The following is a 20,615-nucleotide window of genomic DNA, read 5'->3' as shown; positions in this document are numbered from 1 at the left end:
TATTTTGTACATAAGTTTTCTAGCCTCATTCCGGTCTGCTGTGAGAATTCCAATTTTGAGGTAGTCAACTATCGAGGTCATCCAAGTGAGTTGTGAGTCAATCATGTTTACATCTTCTTCCTCAAGCTTGGTTATGCTCGGAACCCGTAGGAATTCTACTGGAACCACGTTGAGTGTGTCAGCTCCGTTGGTCATGGTGAGAGTGGCCAATGCATCTGCATTCGAATTTTGTTCTTGGGGAACTTGTTCTATAACGTAGAACTCAAACTCTCCAAATGTTGCCTTAAATTTCTCCAGGTAAGCTGCCATTTTTGTGCCGCGAGCTTGATATTCACCCAGGACCTGGTCAACGACCAATTGAGAGTCATTGTAGCAGTGGATGGCCTTTGCTTTGAGCTCGAAGGTGATCCGAAGACCTGCTAACAATGCCTCGTATTCAGCCTCGTTATTCGATGCCTCAAAATCAAACCTTAACATCGAATGGAAGCGATTTCTTGTCAGGGTGATCAAAATGATTCCTAACCCCGACCCATTTTCATTGGAGGACCCATCGATGTAAAGTCTCCACAGATCACGGGCCGGGGTTACGACTTCCTCGTTATAGATCCCTATACATTTGACAATGAAGTCTGCCAATGCCTGTCCTTTGATCATTGTTCTATGATGATAGGTGATTTCAAACTGTTTGAGCTCGATAGCCTATTTCAACAATCTCCCAGATGCTTCAAGCTTGGAAAATACTCGTCTTGACGGCTGATTAGTTAACACATGGATAGGATGTGCTTGGAAATAAGGTCGAAGCTTTCGAGATGCGTGCATTAGGCTGAAAGCCAGGTTCTCCATTAATGGGTATCTCAATTCCTCCCCCAGTAACCTCTTGTTGTTGTAGTATACAGGTTTTTGTAATTTCTTATCCTCCTAAACAAATAATGCACTAATCGCATGCTCAGTTGTGCCGAGGTATAAGTATAAGACTTCCCCTACCATTGGTTTAGACAAGATTGGTGGCTCGGTGAGGTGTTTCTTAAGGATCTGGAATGCGAGTTCACACTCATTCGACCATTCAAACTTATTGCCCCCTCTCAAAAGATTAAATAATGGAAGACACTGATCTGTAGATTTTGAGATAAACCTACTTAAGGTCGCCATTCGTCCAGTTAGGCTATGAACATCTTTATGTTTTCGAGGTGAGGGCATGTCGATTAACACTTTAATCTTGTCGGGATTAGCCTCTATACCCCGAGCATTCACTATAAATCCGAGAAACTTTCTTGATGATACTTTGAATGAGCAATTTTATGGGTTGAGTCTCATATTGTATTTTTGAAGCACAACAAAACATTCAGCAAGATCATCCACATGGTTACATTTATGTTTGGACTTGACCAACATATCATTCACATAAACTTCCATGTTATTCCCTATCTGCTCAGCGAACATCCCATTCACCAATTTTTGGTATGTGGCTCCTGCATTCTTGAGTCCAAAATACATTACATTGTAGTAGTACAAGCCCTTATCAGTCACAAAGCTCGTATGTTCTTGGTTGGGTGCATGCATGGCGATCTGGTTATATCCAAAATAAGCGTCCGTGAATGACATGATGTCATGACCTGCAGTGGCATCTACGAGCTAGTCGATTCGAGGCAAGGGAAAGCAATCCTTGGGGCATGCCTTGTTGAGGTCAGAATAATCGATGCAGGTTCGCCACTTGCTGTTGGGCTTCAGAACCAGCATAGAATTGGCTATCCAATCAGGGTAAAAAGCATCTTGGATAAACCGATTTGCCTTTAGCCTTTCGCCCTCCTCTTTCAGGGTTTTCTTCCTATCGTCGTCTAAGAGCCTCCTTTTTTGTTGCTTCGGATGGAAGCTCTTATCTATGTTGAGTGCATGGCTTATAATACTTTGACTAATCCCTACCATATCCGAGTGTGACCATGCAAACATATCCTGGTTTTCTCTCAAAAAGCAAGTTAATTGCTATTTTGTATCTTTGAAAAGATTTTCCCCTATTTTGACCACCCTCGTGGTATCTTTCTCATCGAGCTTCATTTCTTCAAGCTCCTCCATTGGTTCGAGATCGACCCTTTATTCAACCCTAGGGTCGATCTCTTCTTCTATTTCAAAGATGGATCCGTCCATTTCTCGAATAAATACAAGTGCTTGTGCACTTGTTTGGTTATTTCCTCTCATGGAAATGCTATAGAATTCTCGTGCTGCGAGCTGGTCTCCCTTCAGCGTCCCAATGCCACTAGATGTCGGGAACTTGATGGCCAAATGCCTAACAGACAACACTGCCCCAGCCCAATCAGGGCTGGTCTCCCGAGCAGCGGCCGCTTGACCACCACGGCCAAGGTGTTTCTCAGAGGAACTAGGGGTTAACCCTATTTTTGCCGCTTAGGTCGGCGAGTTATAATTTTTATAATGTAATGGCCATTTTGGATTGTAAACACTTTTATGGGCTCATGTATAATTTAATGTTTTAAATAAAATACATTCATTCCTTTTAACCGAGATTTTCCACCCTGGCTGTAGCACCCACATTATTTTGATATAATATAGCCAATAATCACATGATTGCATTGCATTACATATCATACAATATGTATAATTTGAGCATATGCATATTCTTATAAGTGTTTTCATGTATAAGTATAAAAGTTGTGTATGTGATGTCTATATGTATGCTCAATATTATTAACCTTGTGGCATTTGAGTTGTCTTTTATGGGTGTTTGATGTGCTCAAGATATAAGAAAGTATGAAAAATATGGACAAGGCATGGAATTAAGTGATGAAAGTGAGATATAGAAGGCAAAATAGGTTAAGTAGTGAAAAATAGTACAATGTCGATTACTAGTATTTCGGTGTAAAATTGAGTATTTATGGATTTACCAAATGTAATTGAGGTATGATTAAGGTCTCATTGATGATGTAAAAATGGTTTTAGAACCATTAGATCAATTCTTGATGGGAGGTATACATAATCAGTGGTATTGATGCAAAGTCAAAACGAGCTTAGCATAAGTGCGCTACGCTCGATCGGGTAAGCATAACTATTGGGTATGAAGTCATATGGACCTAAGGTTTGGTGTGAGTGTTTTACACATAAGAATTAATAGGCCTAGCAGATGATTAAGTCAAAATTATTGAAGTGATAAGGTTTTCATAAGTCAAAAGGTGAAATGATGAGATGAAAGGTGTCAAATTTTGATACAATAAGGCTAAATCATTGAAAATAAGGAATTTTCATCAACCTTATCACTTTGCACGACCATTACTCTGAAAAACAGAGAGAAAAGAAAACCAAAAACCATTTCTTGGCTGGTTTGAAGAAATTCTAAGGAGATCCAAGTGAAAGCAAAGCCAAAGACGTAGATTAAGCTTAGTTATAGCCTTTTTATGGTAAGTTCTTGTACTTGGAAGTTAAACCATGTTTTTTGAATTTTTCTGAAAGCTTATATATGGTGTTTTATCCTTTTTAAGATATTTCTTGGGGTTTCCAAGTGGTTTGAGGTTTAGAAAAGCTTGAAGAGATTGTTTTCGCCGAAAAGTTGCTCGGTAAGTGAAATTTTGTGTTTTATGAGGTTTTTGGGGTTCTTGGAGTACAAGATGATTTTTGATTATTTGATTGAGTTTATAAGAGAGTATATATGTTTATAAATGTTTGAATAGATGTGGAGACTCATTTAATTTAGGTGATGATCTAGGAAATTAGAATTTTATCAAAATCGGTATATGATAACTTTATGATGAATTATGTTGGTATTTGGGATATATATGGTTATGGAAGGTTATTTGATGTTGATTATTGGTTGATTTTGATATTTGAGGATAGCTAAAATTAAGGGAAAACTCTGTCAAAATTTCTCCAAATGTCTAAGATAAATCTAATGCTCGATCTAGGTGGTTTAAGGCATTTTAGGCATGTTTTGGGTATGAAATTTGATATGATGTTTTATGGGTATTTTTTTTAAATGAGAGTTCAATGTATTACTACCATCATTATGATGAGAAATCCATGCCATTGTCAGGATAAGCACATCAATACCTAAGACACCACTTGTTACACGGTGAATTATATTTTGGACAGAAGATAAGTAAAGTACTCAACTGCAACACAAGAATTACATGTTATGTGAAAGTATGCATTATATGAATATTTTGTGAGTAAGTGGTATTAACATACATTGACACTTCATCATAAATTTTTATGCATGGCATAATAGTGATATGGTAAATTATTATATGATATAAGACCATGCATGATATTATGATGATTAATCATATGATGCCTTTGCAAGTTTTGTGCAACATAAAAGAAAGTTGTAATAAGAAGTTTAAGTTCAGTGCCACTGTTTTGAAAAGGCAAATGAAAGTGTTAATAAGTGTAAACGGAGACCTATAGTAGGCTTATAGTGGTTGCCCAATAATTTGGGCTAGGTTTTAGTGAACCAATTATATTGTTTGCCATGTTTTTGTTTTTATTTCTCCTCCATATGAGTTATTCTTATATGTATTGACACCACAGTGTGTGGCCGCCTTAACTCTTGAGCCCGACGGGGCAACGATGGAATAAGGTTTTTAATATGCCCTACTGTGGTGATGGCTAGCCGGAGGAGAACCCATGGGATTTTATATTGTATGTGTAACAAGCCCTGCAGGCATTGACCAATTCAAACAGTGTGCACAATATTGAGGGGCCCAAAATTTAAAAAGAAGTTGTGTATGTCCATTAATATTGGGTAATCATTAGCATTGCATGCATTACTTTTCTTACTGAGCTTTAGGCTCACAGTTGTCTTGTGTTGCAGGTAGAGAAAGAAATGTGTGAATGACATGAGGAGAACTGAAGCATGGTCCTGACCCTGATTTGTACATATGAACATATCGACCTTTTGTGGGTTATTTCAGTTATCAGTGAGATGTTTGTAATAAAGTGTGAAGTTATGTTTTGAAAATAAATTGGGTTATTTAATACTTATGTATAATATGTTTGAGACACACTTTATGTTTAATGTAAATAATGTGAAATAAGTTTTCAAGTTAAAAAAAAAAAATGTCCAGACTTCCGCAGTAATAAATTATGATATAGTTTTAAAACGTAACACGTCAAATATAGTTTTAACTAAAATAAGTGAGGGTGTTACACTGGCTTGTTGATGACACCTAGATGCACGTTTATAACCAAATGACTCGTTTAGCGAGTTAAGCACTGTTCAAAGTCCACAGTAACAGTCCTGGAGTTACCGAGGCGTTACATGTTTTGTGTTTAGGCTAAAAACAAAAAGAGAAAGTTAAGGGATAGTGTTAGAACATTTAGGAAGAGTGGCTTCCAACACCTAGCAGAATTTCCTATCCTTAAGGTCAAAAGACCAATATACCCTTCCCCATCAACATCCTCCTTAAGAAACCACAAGGGCAAAATGGTCATTTAGCTTAAATTCTCACTAAACCTCAAATTTTACCACTACCCTCCAATTTAATCCACTAATATATCAAGCATAATAATTTTATCACTTAATTTCACTTTACTCTCCGAGTCGGGTAATTATCCCCGTTGTGAATTTTCTGCCAAAACCGCTCAAAAGGATCCACTCATGTCGAATATCACATATATCCACATAATAATGTGGTCTCAATCATATAACACATAATAATTACAAATATACCCTCAATGGATCAAAATTACGAAAATGCCCATTTGTAACAAAAACAGGTCTTTAAACACATTTAGTACACATAATCATGCCTACTCAATTATACAATAATATAATTCACATAATTACCCCACTTGTCGTCCTGTCACACTAATCAAAGTACTTAATCTTATTAGGGGTTTGGGACGCTACAAATAGTATAGAAAGTAATTGGTTATGACAAAAATGGGCAAAATTGTGCCCTTACAACCAAAAATAACAAAAACAAGAAATACACTTGTCGAACGAAATGGGCAAGTACGTATCTGGCGACCAATGTCATTGATAATACTTTCTAAGAAGTTCGCCATTCCAATATCTTGCAACCAGTTCAATGTTTAATTGAGCAAGTTCGTAAGTGTTCGGCTGTAAAACGTCTACGATCTGATACTGTTCTTCTCAGTTAGGCCCCAAAACTCATGCTGCAAGATCCTTAGTGTAATGCCCCAAAATCCTTAATGCGGTTTAATGGCTGGATTAGTAGGTCGGGAAGGCCATAATTATTTTATTATTCCATTAAATGATTATATGCATGTTTATGTGAATTATATTATAATATGATGTTAAATGCATGCATGTGGGTCCACATTTGATTATTAGGGCATTTTGGTAATTTGGCCCGTTAAGGGCATATTTGTGTACTTTGGTGCATATTGTGATTTATGGATGAGATCCCATTATTATGGGGATATATTCGAGCTATTCGGCATGAGACGATCCTATGTTGCAAATTAGCGGTTTTGTCATAACGTGGTCAATTATAGTAGGGGTGCACACGGGTCGGATTTTCGGGTTTCTGGTTCATCGGGTTCGGGTTTGATTCGAGTTGGGCTGGGCCATTTGTGTTTTGGGCTGGAAAGCCAAATTTTGCAAAAATACCATTTTTTTACACTTTTTTTTTCAAATATACCATTTTTTCAGATTTCGGGTTTGATTTTGGGTTGGGCTGGGCCTATTGGGTTTTGGGCCGAAAAGCTAAATTTTGCAAAAATACCATTTTTTACACTTTTTTTCAAAAATACCATTTTTTCAGATTTCGGGTTTGAACTCGAACCCGAGGCTAACAAATTTCAAACCCAAACCCGACCCGAATTTTTTCGGGTCCGGGTCGGATTTAACCCGATTTCGACGAGTTTTCCCAAAAAACGGGTTTTTGAGTTGCGGGTCGGGCGTGTTTGCAGGTTTGTCGGGTCAAATGTTCACCCCTAAATTATAGGGATATTGGATAATGGGAATGTTTATTTGATGATATATTGGGAATTATTGAGATCAAGAGGAAATTCTTGGAGTTTTGACTATTTTTCCCCCGGGGATGTTTTTGGGACCCCGAGCATTAGGTTTTATTTGAGGTTACTTAAGCCTGAAGTAGTCTGATAGAAAGAACCGTACGTTAAAAACACTTTCTCTCTCTCCCGTTAACCTTTGTGACCATTCGTGGCAATTTCGAAGAAATCTTGAGTTCTAGGAGTCAGAATCAAGCGAAGATTGAGGCATAGCGATCCTAGGAAAGATTAGAAGCTTCTTGACTGAAGGATTTAACGAGAAACAACTCAATCAAAGGTAATTCAAGCTTTAAGTTTTGAGTTTTAGAGTTTCCAAGCTTTGATTTGGATTTTGTGTATCGATGAGTTTTTGATTTGTTTGAGCCTCGGGATTTGATGATTTTGAATCATTGGGATGTTTGGAAACTTTGATTTTTGGATTTGGAGATGTTTAGGTATGTTTTTAGAAGGTTTAAAATGTGGAAAAACGAAGTTATGGTTGGTTCCCAGGTGGGGGTCGCGGCCCTGTTCTTGGGCGTCACGGCCCAAGCTCGAAGATGAAGATGGTGGAAGTTTGTTTGTGCTGGGGGCTGCGACACTAGGTAAGGGGCACTGCGGCGCTTGCTCCTGGTTTGGCTGGGGGTCGCGGCTCAAGGTTTTGGGGCCACGGCTCATGAGGTTTTTTGAGGCCAAATGAGTGTTTTGATCATGGGAACTCAATTTCAGGCCTCGGGATCATTCCTACTACCCGGTTTAGTGGGGTTCAATGTCCCGAAGGCTAGGTCTTGGTTCAGGAACCTTTGTTGTTCATTTTATTGATGGAATCCTATATTTGGTTATGACTAGGTGACTGCTAAAGGACTTAAAAGTCAGATCGTTCTCAAGGGTCATTCTTTTATTCATTCTCGCTCGAATCAGAGGTAAGAAAACTGCACCCTATGTATATGACATGCATGGTTATTCTTGATACATGTTGGATGATTAAATGTGACATGCATGGTTATTGTTGAGGCATGTCAAGTGATTAAATGTGATGCATGTGTTGCACGAGAAACATGTGATTAGGGCATGCTATGAATATTGAATATTGGATTGTTTAGAGTTTGAGTCTCTGTGTTTATGCATGATCCTAAGTATGCTAGAAATGGTTAAGTAAGCATGTTGAATGCCCTATATTCGGATATTTGACATATGATATATGTTTGGTAGCATTGCTTACTTGTGTATGGCACTGACTAGTTAGGGTCGACATTGGTCGCGTATTATTGATCTGAGAGTCAGAAACCGGCATAAGCGTCTTGAATGCAGGACCGATAAAAGATTAGATCTAATCGATATCAGCGTTGAATGACTCTAGGAGCATTAATGCTGGACCGACCCTAAGGTCGATGAAAATTATAAACGCTTGACTAGTCTAAGGCTAGTTACTCAGAGCCAAGGCCTAAGGCCTAGGTGACTGTTTGTCACATGGTTGTGACTTTATGGTCATGCGGTAGGTTATATTGGTGACTAGTTCATCGAACACCTATCTTGATAAGCTAGTGAAAGGATCACTTATTTGTAAAGCCTAGGTGACCCTATCGCCACATGGCTTATGGGAACGGAACCCACCTTAGTGACTTTGACAACTGTCACTCCTTTATTTTGGACTGAAAGTCCTAAATGATTATTATGATCATTGTTGATATTATATTTATGCCGTATTGAGTTTTCTTGCTGGGCTTTAGCTCATGGGTGCTATGTGGTGCAGGTAAGGGGAAAGAGAAGATCACCCAGCCTTGAGTGGAGAGCTTAGGTGGTGATGTGTTCATATGCGGCCGCTTGACCACCATGGCCAACGAGTTCTCAAAGGAACTAGGGGGATTACCCTATTTTTGCCGCTTAGGTCGGCGGGTTGTAAATTTAAACTGTAATGACCATTTTGAGTTGTAAATAACTTGTAAACGTTTTTATGGACCCATGAACAGTTTTATGTTTTAAATAAAATATATCATTTCCTTTTGATTGGTTTTCCACCTTACCCTATTAATAACACCTAGAAGCACGTTTTTAACCAAAGAACTCGGGTAGCGAGTTAAATTCACGGTTCAACGTTTACCGTAACGATCTTGGGGTAACTAGGGCGTTACACTTAGTGTTTTGAAACACTTGTCGCAAGACTAGATCTCATGTGGCAAATTTTAATCTTTGACTAGAGAGTTAAAATATCGATCAAACTTTTGTTGGTAAGCAGCTACCCGTAACTGTGATTGCTCTCATTGTTCATCGATCAGATCAAGAGTCTCAGCTAAAAATTGGTGATTTTGAGCTTGGTCATATGTACTTTGTCTATGTTATGACGGAGTCAACTCGACTGGTATCATTGCTTCATAACCATATGCCAAAGAAAATAGTGTATGACCAATTGATGTACGAGCAGTTGTACGATGTGACCATAGTACTTCTGGCAAAATGTCCGACCAATTGCCTTTAGCTTGCCCGAGTCACTTCATCATTGTATCTTTCAAAATTTTATTGACAACTTCAACTTGTCCATTTTCTTGAGGATGAGCAAGTGCAAAAAAAACTTTTCGTGATACCATGTCTTGCACAAAAGTATGTAAATAAATCACTATCAAATTGAGTACCATTGTTTGAAATGAACTATTTTGGTAGACCATATCTACATATAATATTCTTTACTATGAAGTCAAGTATTTTCTTCGAAGTTATAGTTGCCTGTGGTTATGCCTTAATCCTACAAAATACAACATAATTCCTACAAAACAAATATAAATTAAGTCATGAAAAAATATTTTCCATTATCAAATAAATCATATTAATTATTTGAAAATATTAATTACAACTTAATTTAATTTAACATTTAGTTTCAATAAAACACATTTTTATTTACTTCAAACTAAACAACAATAATTCAAATAATTAAACTACAACAAAATAACTATAAAAACACAAAAAAATCTATAAAATCATTATAAGACTAATAAATTCAAAATTACTTAAAAACTTAATAAATTAATCAAAAACTTAAGAACTTAACACCAATTACCTTATAAATAGTGGTAAAATAACTCTAATTTGTAGAGTTATTAGTGAGCCTGTAACGCCTTACTAAACCAAGACAGTTGTATTGTGTGTTTAAAGTTGTGCTTAACTCGTTAAGCGAGTCATTTGGACTAAAACGTGTAATTAGGGTTAATTAAAAATTTGGTATAAAAGTTGTTGGTCAAATGAATACTACTTTCATTAAAAGATTTGGTATGTACACAGGATCCCAAAAAAAGAAAGTTTATAATTGATACAAGTGAAAACAAGCAAGGTACATAATAGCCGTCCTAAGCGGCAAAACCACTAAACCCTGGTTCTCCAAAAGAAGTCTCGACTGTGGCATGCCACCCCCGAAGCTCTTCAACTCATTGCTAGTCCAACTTCTCCTTGCCCTTACCTGCATCACGTAGCACCCGTGAGCCAAGGCCCAACAAAAAAACTCAATTAAGCATACAAACATTCAACATATTACAATTATAAATAACTTGGTTAATAATTATAAGCAATGCTCAACAATATTCATTATATTTATGCAACCATATGGCCACCCAAGTGCACACCACACTTGCTTTGTTCAGACAGATGAGCTGGACAAGCGTAACTCACACTCCAGTCTCTTTTCAAGCAGGCATAGGGTCATACCAGTGCGTACCACACTTCCAGATATAAACAGACATACATTACATACATAACTCAACTACGTAGAGCACAACTATTCATACTCAAACAACCATTTCAAAATAGAGTTATAGCCATGTTCAATCACAGGGGCTCTGTAACGACCCAAAATCACTAATATGGCTTAAAGGCCTTGGTTAGTGTGTCGGGAGGGCATAATTGGTTTATGTGTGGAAATTATTAAATTAATGTGTGATTATATGATAAGCATGCTTGTATGATTATATGAATGTAAATGTGAGTATATGTTATATTTGTGAGAACCACATTATTATGTGGGTAAGTCTGCAGCGTGCGACTCGAGGCGATCCTAGGGAGCTAGTTAGCAGGAAGTTACAACGGGGCTTAATGTTTGACTTGGGGCAAGTCAAGGGGTAATTTGGGTATTAGGTGATTATTTGGGTTATCGGGTTATGGAAATAAATATATTGAGATATACTTGAGGTTAGGAAGCCTAGGCGGGAATAATGGGGAATTTTACCATTTTGCCCTCAGGGACGTTTTCGGTACCCTGAGCCTCGGGATTGATTTAATTAGCTAAGATTAGGCTAAGTAAATAGAAACCAGTGGAACAAAACCCAAACCGACCCTTTAACATCTCTTCTCTTTTCTCCCTCAAGAAGGCTATAGAAACCTAAGGTGAATCAGCTGAAATTCTGTGTTTTGAGCTAAGTTTGTGAGGGATTAGCTTAGTTCTAGCTAAGGGATACTCAACCACGATCAAGGTAAGAATTGAATCTCATTCTTGAACATTAGAATTCTGAGTTTTGGTTGAGTATTAAAAGTGGTTATGGTTTTGATGTTTAAGGGTTGAATTGAAGCTGAGAAGCTTGGGTTTTAGCTCAGAAGTTGTTGAGGAAGTGGTTCATCAAGGAAGGTAAGCTTCAATTCGTAATTTAGAGTCTAAAATCTGAGTTTGCATGACTGGTTTTTGAGTTCTTTAGTTGCTGGGTTTCAGAAATCAAAATGGGATTCTAATGAGTTTTTAAGCTGGATTCTGTTGGATTATGTTGTTAGAATCATGTTAAAAGTCTTGTGATCAATGGGTTTTAGAATTAGGGTGCTTTGGGGTGGTTTTTAGCAAGGTTAGAAGGCTAGAAATGGTGGTTTTTCTGGGCACGAAGGGTTGGGCCGCGGCTTTGTTCTTGAGCACTGCGGCCCTGCGAAGCAAGGAAGAGCCAAGGAGGCTCTACAGTGGGGAAGTGCCGCGGCGCCTAAAGGCAGAGTTGCGATGCGTGTCTGTCTTCAGAGAGGCTTAGCCTCTATTTCAGGGGGCGGGTCACGGCTAGGTTTCAAGGGCTACAACCCTTAAGGGCATCTTTGATCTTTTGGAGGTTTTAAGAGCGGGAACCTAACCTAGGGTGCTCGGGATCGATTCCACCACCGTGTTTGGTGGAATTCGATGTCCCGGAAGCTAGAACTCCATCCGGAAATATTAACGTGATTATTAATGGTACTCCCTATCTTTGTTGTGACTAGGTGTTAAGCTAGGGCTCGGGAAGCGGATCGTGCTCGAGGGGTGTCGCTCATAATCTTTAAACTTGGAAATTAAAGGTAAGAAAACTGCACCGGTTGTGGATTTATAATGGGACTAAGGGTTCCCTATTTTGTATGCTTTGTAAAGGATGGTATTATGCCATGTAAATAGTAAACCAATGGCCTAAGAGTGTCAAAGTTTACACTAGCGCATAGGGCGCGGCTCGGCCACTGGTAGCTAAGGATAGCTTGTTATGCACTGAGCTCGGTTTAAGCGGGCCAGAGTCAGTGGGGTAAATAGAGGGTGCGACCTTAAGTGTCGACCCTGGCTAGTATATGATTTGTTTGCTATTATTGTTTGATGGATTGTTATGCTAAATAGTTGGGTGATGATTAGCTGACTCTTTGGTTGAATCTCCGTGCATTGTGAATGTTGTGGTATGTTAAGTGTATGAATGTGCTTAAAGGGTTATTCAAATATTATTATTGTTTGTTATGTAATATGATATGTTTTCTTGTTGGGCCTTGGCTCGCGGGTGCTACGTGGTTTAGGTAAAGGTAAGGGCAAGCTTGATCAGCCCTGATTTGGAGAGCTCTGAGGGTAGAATGTACATGAATAGCCGCTCAGCTGCCACGGTTGAGAGTGAGATAGGAGCAGGAGAACCAGAAACATCTGTTTTGCCTTAGAGTGGCTAATGATTGCTTAAACTTTGGAAACTTTGTAAACTGAGTTTTGAACGTTGTTCCTTTTTGGGATCCCATGTGTAAAATGTTTACTTTTATAAAATGTACCTTTCGAGACCAAACCCTTTTAACCCTAGCACATTAATGGTTTCAGTGACACGTTTTTAACTAAATGACTTGATTAGCAAATCCTACACCTTTATAAGTACACAGTGTAACGGTCTTGGCTATCCAGGGCGTTACAGGCTCAAGCCCTAATTTCAACATGAGTGCAGTTTTCTTACCTCGAGTTTCGTGTGAATGATGATACGACCTCAAGTGTGATCCCGATCCTGAGTCTCACAGAAATCTAGTCACAATATAAACATATTGTTATTAGGGATTGAATCCAAATCCTAAGGCTCACTCCTAACCCCAATTATAGAACTACTAATCCTAGATGCTGAAATGTTAGAAACGTCCCTCGAGCCCCCAAGTGGGCCCCCAAATGGGTTCGCAAGCTCCCCAAGCCTCAATCCTAAAAATCAGCAAAACATTTTTTCGGGGCACTGATCTAAAATTTATGTACGCAAGTATACGTAGTCGTGACTCGTGTCAAGTAGTAAATTCCAGAAAAACGGATATCGTCCCACAGAGACTATCTCCCAAGTACCACTAATTGATTTTCAAATTCTATTTGGTTAATTAAAATTTAAGTGAACAATTAAAAATAAAATGATTAATATAAACTACGAACCAAAGTTAAAGAACTGAAAACAAAACAATGAATCACTACTTAAAAATCAATAATAAAAATCCTAGGAATTAATTTCATCAACTGTGCATTCTATTAATTTTAATAATCAATTCTAAATCTCTTTTTTCTATTCTAATAGCAAGTTAATATAATCGATTCAAATTCTTTTTCAAGATATAAGATCTCAATCTATATGTAGGTTTTCTACATTTTTGTGATAAACTTGAACATATAAAAGGCATTAAACATGGAAACCTAATTACTACACAAGTCATACAGGTACTTTCGGCCAATATGCAACCTATGTCTATACAATGATAGCATATTCAATTCTCATCTTTGGAATTTTGAATCAAACCCATTAAATCAAGCAAATAGTGATCAAGTATTTACTAGCATTAAACACACATCATATAGATTATAATAGAAAAGAAGTATCAATAGAAAATCATAATAAAATTAAATAGAATCTCAGTGACTACATTAATTCCTAGATAAAAGAAATTAGTTCATAAATACCATGATGAAAATAAACTGCAAATAATTGTTCATAAAATTAACCTAAAGAATTCATATGAAAAACAGAGAAAATAAAATACAGCAGCCTCTTTTAATCTAGGGTTTTTTATATAACTGAGACTCCTCTTAAAATCGCAGAATAATGTTCTTTAAATAGTCTTCCAAGGTTCCTAAGTGAAAAGACCAGATTGCCCTTCAAAAAGTGGTTTAAAATCTGAAAAAACGCGTAACGAGCGCTGTAGCGCTGCTTCTGTAGCGCTAAAGTCAGAGCCAAAACACATAAAAATTTGTTTACTAGCGTTGTAGCGCCCTTGTTGTAGCGCTGGGGCGCTGCTTGGTTGTTTGTGATAGCGCTGTGGCGCTGCATTTGTAGCACTGGGGCGCTACTTCCAGAATCAATCATGCGTTCAAGGTCCTTCCTAGCGCTACGACGCTCCTTTGATAGCACTGTAGTGCTATTATCAGCATCTAAACTCGCACATATCAATCCCGAAAAACCCGAGTAAAGAATCTAACTAAACTCAAACCTAAATAAATCAAGTTGATATATCTAACCTGTAACGACCCGAATTCGCTAATCAGGCTTAGGGCCTTGATTAGTGTGCCTGGAGGGCAATAAGTGGTTTAAATATGCTTATACGTGAATCTATGTGTTTGTATGATTATGGTGCATGTTTAATTGAGTTAAATGTGATAAATGGAATATATGTGGTATACGTGTGATATGTCTGTGCAGCACGACCCGAGACAGTCCTGGGGAGCAGTTAGCCAGAGAGTCACAACGGGGTTGAGATTCGGACTCGGGGCGAGTCGAGGGGTAATTCTGGTATTAGTTGAGTTATGGGATTATCAGGATATAGAAATAAATATTTGGAGATATATTCGAGGATAGAATGTCTAGGTGGGAATATTTGGGGAATTTACCATTTTTGCCCTCGGGGACGTTTTGGTACCCCGAGCTTTGAGGTAACCTTTAGACTTAAGTTATATAAAACAAAATAAAAGAAAGGAATAGTTTAGAAGCCTTGAGAAACCGACCCACACACTCCTAAGAACTGAAGTTAGTTTGCTTCCCTTTCTCTTTCACTTTCAAGGGAGGAATTCAAGAGGAAACCTAGAGGAATTACCAAGGAAATGAAGAGGTTCAGCTGGGAAACTTTAGGGGCTTGAAGCTTTGGGGATTGAGGATCATAATTCTGAGATTAAACTCAGCAAGGTCTTCGGCGAGGCTCACAATAGTGGACTGTGCTCGGGGCATCGGTGCTCAGGAAGCTCAGAACTCAGGTAAGAAAACCCCTGTTTCCATGGAGCTTGTGTGCAGGGCTGAGCCCAATGTGTTGAATTGGAATGATATGCAGGGCCGAGCCCTATATGCTAGAATTGTAGAGTGTAGCTCTTTGTCTGTTTATGCTTGAATACTTTACTTGTTGATATATCATGTTTGCTAGTATATGGGTGAACGGCAAGGGCCGAGAACTGTGTAGACCGAGAACGGCGTGAGGCCGGGAACGGCATCGGGCACATTGAGTGCAAGGCCGAGAACGGCAAAGGGCCGGGAGCAACATTGAGCACGAGGGGTGCGAGTTGCCAGGGCGAGTCCCTGATAGGATACCTGGGATATCCTTACGGCGTGGTCCGTGAATCCAGGGCTTAGTAAATGCCTGGGACGGCTAGGCCGTATATGCTTAGCCTTTAGTGGCCTGCTTGTATGTGTGAGTTGTGTATTGCATATGTTATCTGTTATGGGTTTTCTTGCTGGGCCTCGGCTCACAGATGCTCTGTGGTGCAGGTAAGGGTAAGGAGAAGATCAACCAACCATGAGAACAGCTGGCGTGAGGCGGTGTGTACATATCCGGCCAGCCTGGCCGCCACGGCCAAGGGATTTGATTTTGGGAGATGTTTGTAAGGGAACCTTGATTTTGTCGTCTAGTCGACTCTGATCAGTTTCGCGTTGTAAATATTTTTCTAAACTATGTTTTGGGATCCCAAGTGTAAACTTTTATGATTAGCTATGAAAATCTATTTTCTCTAATGTTTTCTTCTAATTATGGCTTAGTTACACATTTTTAATTTAATACCTCGATTAGCGAGTTGAGGCACGATTTTAAACACACTTGGTAACGGCTCTAAGGGAGTAGGGCGTTACATAACCAATTCAAACACTCAATACTACTATGCATATATAATCCACAGGAAAAAAACAATCATACTATGTAAAACATTAATCTAGATTTTCAGTCTCAATCACTTCACCATTTCACTGCAATCTATCAACACCAAAGCTCATTTACTCATAACTCGCAAATAAAATAATTGAACCACTTTATGTACATCAAATTCTCACCAACTAACCACATAACCAAATATTTCCATATGCCTGCATTACTTACTATTCTCCATTAATAAAAAACAAATGCACAAATAAGAATCAATAGGACTTTATGAGGGTTGTAATAGAAGGCTTAGGTATAGGTAGATAAATAAACAATTTTTTAAGCTTAATCATACCACAAGCATTCCAACTAAACAAACTTTCCCAGAAATTTCACACATCTCATCCCTTGTTACCCCTTTTTCTCTGCAATGATTGAGAATATATATATTTTCAATACACTCCCCCAAACTTTGATTTTTCAATAGATAACTATTTGGGAGCATAATCATTTTTCACTTTCTTTCTTCTTCTTTTTTTCTCAATCATAAGTAAATTTTTGAATAACACATAATACAAACATCCCATTACACATTCACTCCCCTCATATAGTAATTTTCATGCTCATGGTATGGTCAAAAAGATTAAATGGTAGTTTATTTCACAGTTAGGCTCAAAAGAATGTGTTAATCAAGAAAATGGTTATAAGGCTCAAAAGGGTTAACTAAAGATAAAATTTAATAGGGTTAGCTTGAAAGGCACAACCAGTCCAAAAATTGCCTATATCATTTTCCTAAATGTGCAATGTTTCAAATTTCATCTCAAATAGTAAGCAAGCAAGTTCTAGAATTTTTTCAAACTTTTCAATCCACAATCCAAATTTTACATGCATAAAATAACTCAAGTATAACATTTGCAATGTATGAGCAATAGATCTCTAATGTCAACAAATCACAGTGAAAAACAAAGTAATCTAACCAAGCACACAGATTGTTTTAGAAGCACATCAATTTTTCCTTTGGATTATATTGCACAATAGTAAATCATATTCAAATGGCAATAATTATCAACTCAATTTATAATCTAAAACATGACTCAAAACGAACAACTAATGAAAATTAAAAACAAACAAACCATAAAACAAACAAAAACGCACAAGAAATAAATCTCTCCCCCAAACTTAAAACCGAACATTGTCCCCAATGTTAAGTACTCAAATAATGAGAACAGAGACTTACCTGACCAGCCACTTCAGTATGGCAGTTGTGGCGGCTGAGACGAAGGTCCTTCAAACTGTTGAGACTGCAGAGGCTAAGGACTTAGAAAACCAGCAAATGACGGAGGCGGAGGTGGAGAGTAGAATGGAGAATACGGCGGATATGGTGGTGGTGGAGCAAAATAAGTTTGATCCGAGTCATTTAAAGACCACCGACTCACCAGATTATTTAAACGAGCCACATGATTCACCTCATATTCGTACCGTTGGCCCATATACTGATTCATCATGTGCTGTTGTTGAACCATATATTGATTTTGTTGGATAAGATAATCCAACTTATCACTGACATGATGCATGAGTTGATCACTACTACCTCCCTGCAGCACTGGATCAACCTCTTCTTCCACCTCAGTTTCGACATGGCGCTTACCCTTTTTCCTAGCTTGCGGCACATATAAAACAGGCTCGGGATAATCTTTCATCAGAATAATCGATAAAGGCTGCTGCAACGACTAATAAATATCAGTCACAAACTCCGGAACTCCAGCCTTATAACATAACATGGTGATGACAGATCCATGGCCCAAACCTCCAGTGGTATGACCCTTTTTCAATGAACTCAATGTTTTCCTTAAGCCATAAACCCATATTAATAGTCACCCATGTCATCAATGCATACATTAGAAGTACTCGATCCTTAATCATATCAGACACATGACTTACTGGCATGAATCAAGCACAAACAAAGAGAGCCCAAATTCTGGCTTCAATATTTAGCTGACAAGACGCTATAATTTTAGGTAAAGAGCCAGATAACGTCCAAGGAGCACCTTCAAAACATAATTTGTCAGCCACAGCAGTATAATCTATACATCCCTTAAAAAATTTAGTGTATTCCTCCTCCTGCTCTTTTATGTGCGGGACCTTGAAAACCTTATTAATGGACTCTGCAGTAAAAGACACTCGCTTACCTCGAACAAAAACTGTATCATTGTGTTTATTTCTTAAATTGGCATAAAACTCATACACCAATGATACGTTTGCCTGCGCCAATTTTGTCACAAAATTTTCCCACTTCCTAGCCGCAAGATTTGCTCTAACTAACTCAAAAGTTTGATGATTAAAAGGGTCTGACTAATATTCTACCTCACACTCAAGAATCAAGGGCTTTCTAACAAATTTCTCATAACGCTCTTGAGCCTGAAAATTTATAAACCTAGTTTCATCATACTCTTGCTCCGAATTATCATCCCTTGGTTGGGAAGTAGACGCTTGACCTTTCCCCTTATCCTTATTCCTACCTGCTCTACTCTTAGGAGCCATTATCCACACTCTCACCAACCCAGAAAAAAATTTGACAGTACCTCCCCTTAAATTAAACACTTTTCCTCTTCACTACCACCCTATATATCCAATCTCACAAACACAATATCCAAATTCTCCAACGCACAGCACAAAAATCAATCCACCATAAACAATCAACAATGAAACCAAATCCCAAATGCAGCAAAAATCTGAGAATAAGAGGGAATGAAAACACTTACTAACCCTTGAAATGGACTCCCTTGTACTTGAGGGAGTATAGCCCCTTGAAAATTTTGATCTTCATCAAGAAATTAAAACTCTGAATTTCTAGGGTTTCAAAAGTGAATTAGAAAATTGGAATGGGTTTGAGAAGAAAGAAATTAAGTAAAGAATAAAAAGGCTAAGATAGAAGAGAAAATGAAGGAAAATGGGAGAATGTATAGTGAAATTTTCTGGGTAATAGGCTAAAATGGAAGATCTATAGAGGCTTTGAGGTGTTGGGATAAAGAGAACATGGGAAGAGAATGAAAAATGAGGGGTTTTGGAGAAAATTTCGAAATTCAGCCCCTTTTTATAAAAAATTCGTGACCCAGCGCCGTAGCGCTACAAGTGTAGCGCTACAAGGGTATTTCTGGGCATCTCGGCTCTGGAAAGAGCGCCATAGCGCCACTAGACCAGTGTTGTAGCACTGGAGAACAGTTCAAAAGCCCTTTTGGCTCTGAGATTAGCGCCATAGCGCTACCAAACCAGCGTTGTAGCGCTGGTTTCAGAAAAATTATGCTTTCCACCCTTCTTCTTGCAACCCCTTGTGTTTTTTTCACGGTTCATTCTATACATCAAAATTTCCCTAATAAATTAAAAATAATCACCAAAATAAATTCCCTAAATATTGTTCCAAACCAAATAAAAACAAAAATCATAAATTTAAAATGTAAAAGAAAAATAAAAATAAACTTAGGAATGCCTCCTAAGAGCGTTGTCTTTAACGTCTTTTAGTCAGACTCTTGTTTATATTCAGATCAAATTGGTTCCAACATCACCACTGTAACGCCCCAACTCCAGGGACCGCTACAGTGCACATTGCAAACAGTGCTAAACTCGCTAATCGAGTCGTTTGGCCATAAACGTGTAACTAAATGTGATTAGCGGTTTAGGGATTAAAAATCTCAGTTAAGATGTAACGTTTCACTAGAACGTTTAATGTATACATTGGGATCCCAAAAATATAATTTCAGAGTTTGTTACAAGAAAGTGTTTACAACAGGCCGTTCTAAGCGGCAAAACAGGGTTCAGCCCTAGTTCCACTTTCAAACCTCGCCCAAGTATTGGTCGAGCAGCTGCATATGTACACGTCATCACCTAAGCTCTCCAACTCAAGGATGGTCCAGCTTCCTTTTGCCTTTACCTGCACCACAAAGCACCCGTGAGCCGAAGCCCTGCAAGAAAACTCATATGCTCATAAGCAGTTATATCTTGATATCAAATCATATCTGGCACGCCTAGCATTCATAGCTCTATTCAGCATGCAAGCGAATTCAAACAGATGCTGGGGTATCCAGGATAAGAAGTCCTGGCCTTCTGATTGGCAGACTATCAAGTCAATCCTAATCAGATGAGTGTCTTAACACTAGAGGTTCCGATAAACCATGCTGAGTGACCAACAAGCAAATCACTAGGGGCCTCGGTGCCCAAGCCATGCATATGATGATCAAAGTGATCATACAGAGCTCATAGCCCTGATCAGACCAGTGAATATCACTTGAGGTTCTAGTAAACCATACTGAGTGACTGACAACCAAGTCACTAGGGACCCAGTGCCCATTTCCTGCAATGGCTCT

The 20,615-nt window shown here is 38.3% G+C and overlaps 1 long non-coding RNA gene across 2 annotated transcripts; it reads left to right on the top strand.

Annotated features, from left to right (window-relative positions):
* Positions 1-3,124: 3,124 nt before the first annotated feature.
* LOC133793944 (uncharacterized) lies at positions 3,125-4,983 on the top strand. Of its 2 annotated transcripts, XR_009875041.1 has the most exons (3): positions 3,125-3,404; positions 3,486-3,560; positions 4,814-4,983. It is a non-coding gene; the product is annotated as an uncharacterized LOC133793944 (long non-coding RNA). The 2 variants fall into 2 exon arrangements; XR_009875042.1 differs by lacking the exon at positions 3,125-3,404 and having other exon boundaries at positions 3,450-3,560.
* Positions 4,984-20,615: the final 15,632 nt, after the last annotated feature.

The sequence above is a fragment of the Humulus lupulus genome, chromosome 8 (genome assembly GCF_963169125.1).
Source record: "Humulus lupulus chromosome 8, drHumLupu1.1, whole genome shotgun sequence".
Lineage (NCBI taxonomy): Eukaryota > Viridiplantae > Streptophyta > Magnoliopsida > Rosales > Cannabaceae > Humulus > Humulus lupulus.
Note: the sequence above shows the minus strand (reverse complement) of the source record. Positions and strands in the feature narration are given on the sequence as shown.